This window comes from Myotis brandtii, unplaced genomic scaffold (genome assembly GCF_000412655.1).
Source record: "Myotis brandtii unplaced genomic scaffold, ASM41265v1 scaffold133, whole genome shotgun sequence".
Classification (NCBI taxonomy): domain Eukaryota; kingdom Metazoa; phylum Chordata; class Mammalia; order Chiroptera; family Vespertilionidae; genus Myotis; species Myotis brandtii.
In genome coordinates, this window is record NW_005354718.1 from 1,765,228 (window position 1) to 1,770,639 (window position 5,412).

A 5,412-nucleotide genomic window follows, 5' to 3' on the forward strand; every position below is an offset into this window, starting at 1 on the left:
CATGCCTGGGTTGCCGGCTCGATCCCCAGTAGGGGGCGTGCAGGAGGCAGCCAATCAATGATTCTCTCATCATTGATGTTTCTCTTTCTCTCTTCCTTCCTCTCTGAAATTAATAAAAAAATATACATATCTATTTTTTTTAAAACCTGAAATACCTATTTAGTTAGGAGCACTGACCTCTTTTCCCTTAGATTGTCAAATAAAAAATTTACAACAGCCAATACCACAATAGCTGTCCAGTCTGAATGAATCAAAATTATACCTTTTTTTTGCCAGATCGACCAAAAATATATGTCACTTGGTGTGCTGCAGAATTATAGTACTTAGTCTATGTGTGCCATGAGATGGACAAGGTTGACAGCTGCTGCCTTCGAGGTTAGTCACAGGGATAAGGCCACCATCATCCAAAGGCAGTAGCAGGAGGGTAGCCAGATTGGCCAGATGTTTAACTATGCCCTTTTAAAGGTGATTTAGGTTTGAGAAACTCAAGGCCTTCTGAGCACCCTCCTAATGTCACTGAGAAACCAAAGGTAGTTTCCCATTTTTCTCAACGCAGAACAGTAAATATTGCACAAGTCTACAGACAAATTCGGATTGCACTGAGAGAGACAGCAACCTCTCCCAGGGGAGCTCTGAGCACCAGGGGAAAAAACAACGCCCCATGTTTGGTTTGTAGTGTCAGCCCTGCAAGAACACAATGAACCCTGCAGAACTTGGGGCTTTCTCCCGCTCAGCCAGGGATACCTGCAAGGCCGAGCAGCCAGCCACAGGCCCGCGGACAGAGACGGCTCCCTCAGCCCACCAGAGCCCAGGAGGTTCTGAGGGCCAGTTCTACACACACACACACACACACACACACACACACACACACACACACACGACCAGGAGGCCATATTGCACAGTGACCGAGAACTCTCCTTCTAGAGAATAGGGTCGCTCCTTGACCCAACCAGAGTAGAGAGGAGTGGGGGGAGGTAGAGAGAAGTGTTGTGCTTTAAAAAGAAGGCAGTAACACAGGACCTTGAGCTCCCTGAGATTCTGTGTCAGCTCTCAGAGGGATAATGGCAGCAGCATTAGGACTTTGATGTGGTTCCAAAAAGGAGGGTTTGGGCCTAAAAAAAAAGTACCCAGTGGATACTCTGTGGGTCCTAAAATTCTACTGTAAATCACCCCCAGTTATTCGCTACACTTGCACGCAGAGCTGCAAATCGCAAAGCAAAGGTTTTGTGCAGAGTACCCTTCCATCGCAGCCCGAGAACCTCCAACCGCTTACAGCCCTGACCCCCAAAACCAAAAGCTTTAGATTCCTGGCTGGGAAGCAATATCAACAGGCCCCTTAGGATAGAATTAGAAACACATGATGATTTGAAGAAAAACTGCTTAGGACAGAAGAACTCACTCTATGGCCAGGATCTCATTGGAAAAATCAAAGTGAAGATTAGGCAACAGGAGCTAAGTCCAGGCTTGAGCGCCCCTGTTTCTATTGATTTCAGAGAGGAAGGGAAAGAGAGTGGGAGAGAGAAACATCAATGATGAAAGAGAATCATTGATTAGCTGCCTCCTGCACACCTCCCACTGGGGATCAAGCCAGCAACCCAGAAATGTGCCCTGACTGGAGTTGAACCTTGGACCCTTCAGTCTGCAGGTCTATGCTCTATCCACTGAGCCAAACCAGCCGGGGCCTCTCACATCTTCTCGAGGTGCTGGCCAAGCTTCTCCCACCTCACTCTGTCGGGCCCAGCCTTAACCGCTCCCCCCTCCCATAGGCAGACACTGGCTTCCAGATTGAAGGTACAGCTCTCTCCAAAGGCACCTGGGAGGTTGCTTCCAAGCAGCACCTTAAAGAACTTTTTTCTTTTAAAAATCTTTAGGTTTCTTTTTTCCCCTTTTCTTAAAAAAAAAACAAACACCTCTATCTCTATCTCTACCTCTGTCTCTGTCTCTATCTCTATCCCTATCTCTATCTCTATGTTTATAGTCCTAGCCAGTTTGGCTCAATGGATAGAGCTTTGGCCCACAGACTGAAGGGTTCTGGGTTTGATTCCGGTCAAGGGGACGTACCTCGGTTGCAGGCTCGATCCCTGGCCCTGGTTGGGGCACATGCAGGAGAAAACCCATTGATGTGTCTCTCTCACATTGATGCTTCTCTCTCTCTGTCTCTCCCCCTCCCTTCCACTCTCTCTAAAAATCAATGGAAAAATATCCTCAGGTGAGGATTAACAACAACAAAAATTAGATAGATAGATAGAATAGATAGATAGATAGATAAATATAGATATATTGATATTGATATATGAATAGCTCTTCATTTAAAGTACAGTCCCCCCCCCCAAAAAAAAATACAGTTCCCCAGGTTGAGGTATGCTGTGTCCTGGCCTGCTGTCACAGCAGGAGGGTACAGCGGATGGGGTGGGGCTGGCAGGGCACTAACTGGAGAGGCCATCCCGTAGTTCTTGCAGGGGCTACGCCCAGCATCATTTGGTTCTTGCAGGTGAGGAACCCCTAGGAGGCAATCAGCAGGGTCTCCTCCTACAGGACGCAGATGAGCCATCCTCCCACCTTCGGTAGGACACCTCACAGGTGCTCGCCCACAGGGCAAGCTCTCGGGGCAGCAGCCGGGCAGCCGGGGCTGGCTGAGTCCAATCTGACTGCCATCTTGCTGATGATGGGGGACCGCATCTTGTGGGTGATGCGGGTGCAGCGGTAGCCAGAGCCCTTGGACAGCTTCTTAGAAAACCAGTGCTCTCTGTAGTGCTTAGTGCCTCCTGGAGAGCCCCACCGAACACCTTCAGCCTCTGCTCGCTCAGGCAGCCCGGGGCCTCAGGAGGCTGGAGAGGAAGCCTGTGGGGTGATGCCTGGGAGCATGTTTGTCCTCTTCCCGGTCCAGCTGGCCTGACTCCGACCGTGCGAGGCTCTGGCACCGGTGCCGCAGCCAGGAGCAGTGAGAGGTTTCTGGGGGTCCTACGCTCTGCAGGGTGCACTTGCTCAGGGCTCTTCACTTTTGCCGTTTAAAGCGCCTGCATCTTCCCCCATCCCATCCCTTTCCCTGCTCTCCAAGATAACCCCCACCCTGAATTAACCATTATCATTCTCTTACTTTTCTTTATAATTTGACCATCTCTGTTTTTATCTCCAAACAGTATATTGCCGAGTTTTGCAAGTTCATGAACTTCATGTAAATAGAATTGTCCTATATTTTCCCAAGGTTTGCTTTCTATATTTTTTTCAAGGTTTGCTTTTTCACTGAGCATTTTCATTGCTATAGTTTCCATCTTATGGATTGAGGGCTTATATCATAACTGGTGGCCCAACATTTGGAGTTTTGCAGTTTGAACTCTGAGGCTGCTTCTAGAGCATGGCTCTAGTCTAGTCCTTAGATTTGAAAACTGCCTGCAGAACGAAGTCTTTCTGTGCTGTTTGATTTCTGTTGATAAGTAACCCAAAAGCTTTTGTTCTACAAGTAGAACACTGACAAATGCCTAAACTTTGGTTACCTATTGTTCTTGTATCACAGCCCCACTTGCTGAGCCCGGAGTCGGCCACTGTTGAAAGTCCAGTTGCCTCCACCAATTGAGAAATGATGTAAGTTTATGGTCTTGTTTCTCCTAAAACCCATCTCTTTGATGATCAGCTGCTAGCAGCTTGTATCTTTTAAAAGCTCTGTTCTCCTCCTCCCACCTCAGAGTGTGTCTTTGGTTCATACCTAGGGCTATGTTGTCTGATTTGCAAATCACATAGGAATAAAACTCTCTTAATTTCTTCTGGAACTTTTGTTAACAGAGTCAACCAAAAACATATTCCACTTTTGATGGACCTAGAGCTGTTCCCAGTGTTTTGCTAGTTACAGGCAGTGTTGTTATGAATATTCTGTGCATGTATTCCCATGGTGCGTGTCAGTGAGCGCTCCTGAGGTTTCTGTGAGAGGCTGGGCTGGTCACAGGGAATGCATATCTTCAGCTTCACCAGATGACGCCCAATTGTTTTCCAACGTGCAAGTAACTGCAGTTTGCAGTCCCAACAGGAGCGTTTCCGTTTGTTAGATACCTTCACCAATACTTGATGTTCACTTATTTTTTTTGCAAATCATTAAAATAGTACCTCATTGTGGTTTAAAGTGTAGCTTAATTTGCATTCCTAGGGTTTCTAATGATATTGAACATCATGCTATATGTTTATTGGCCATTTCCATTCCCTCTTTTGAAAAGTGCCTATTCTAGTCATTTGCCCAATGTTCCTTCTATTGATTTATCTTTTTCTCATTGATTCCTAGTTCTTTATATGTCCTGGGCATTCATCCTTTGACAATTTAACAAATCCTTTGTTAAGCATGAATATGTCTGTCTCATCTCTCTAGCTAGATTATTAACCCTGGGGGATAGTGGAGGGTACAGAAAATAAATTAGACCAATAAGAATCCTGGAGAATTATAACTCCCCATTTCCCGTACAGCTCTTTTCACATTTTCGAGCCCTTCATTAAAGTCAAGGGTTTTCAATTGCTGGCCTGGAAGGTTACAGGATGTTTTTGTTTGCTTTTTGTTGTTAATCCTCACGGGAGGATATCGTTTCCATTGAGGGAGTGAGGGAGCAGGAGAGACATCCACGTGAGAGACACAGGGACAGCCTCTCCCCCAATCGAACCTGCAACCCAGGTACCTGCCCTTGACGGGGAATCGAACCCACAACCCTTTGGTCAGCGGGGCCGACGCTCTAACCACTGAACCGCACCAGCCAGGTACGTTTTGCTTTATTTATTTTCAAAGAACCAATCACAAGAAGACAAAGACTGCTGAGTTGTCAGATTTTGCTACACCCAGAGGAGGGCGTGCACGCACGGAGTGAACTCGCGGCCCTCTCCTTGATGACTGGTGCCGGGAGTGGTTTCCTTTGCCCCAGGTGTTGCCTTGTGATCTCTGCTTGTGCCAGTCTCTCTAGCTTCGCAGAAATCTCTCCGAACTGAAGGCCAAATTCTGTTGGTTCAAGTCCCTCCAGGCTTGGCACGTAGCCAAGCGCTCAGTTCCTTCACAGATGTACCTACAGCGCCCAGAAAGGCAAGGTCCAGCCGCTGTGCTAGGAATTAGGGCGGCGGAAACGCGCGCACCCCAGGTGGTGCTGCAGCTGTAGCCACAAGCCTCCTCCCCCTGAATTTCCTCCGCTGAAGACTCCGGGGACGTGTCTTGCGGAAGGGAGGTGAGAGGCGTCCCTGGGTGCCGTGGCCGGAGCTTGGGAGGCTTCAGCGGGGTGGCCGTTTGCTCCCTGCTCTGCTTCGCTGGGACGGAGAGACCAGCAGGACTTTGGAACCTTCCTGGAGGTGTTGCAGTAAGAGGGTGCAAGGTCAACGCTTGGCGCCTCCAGGCATCCAGGCAGCGGGTGTCCGAGCGGCCCCCACAGCCTCGGGGGTGGGCCCTGAATC

General features: G+C 48.4%; 1 pseudogene; it reads right to left on the reverse strand.

Moving 5' to 3' along the window:
• Positions 1–678: 678 nt before the first annotated feature.
• Positions 679–3,083, reverse strand: LOC106725067 (annotated as a pseudogene).
• Between the last annotated feature and the right edge of the window lie 2,329 nt (positions 3,084–5,412).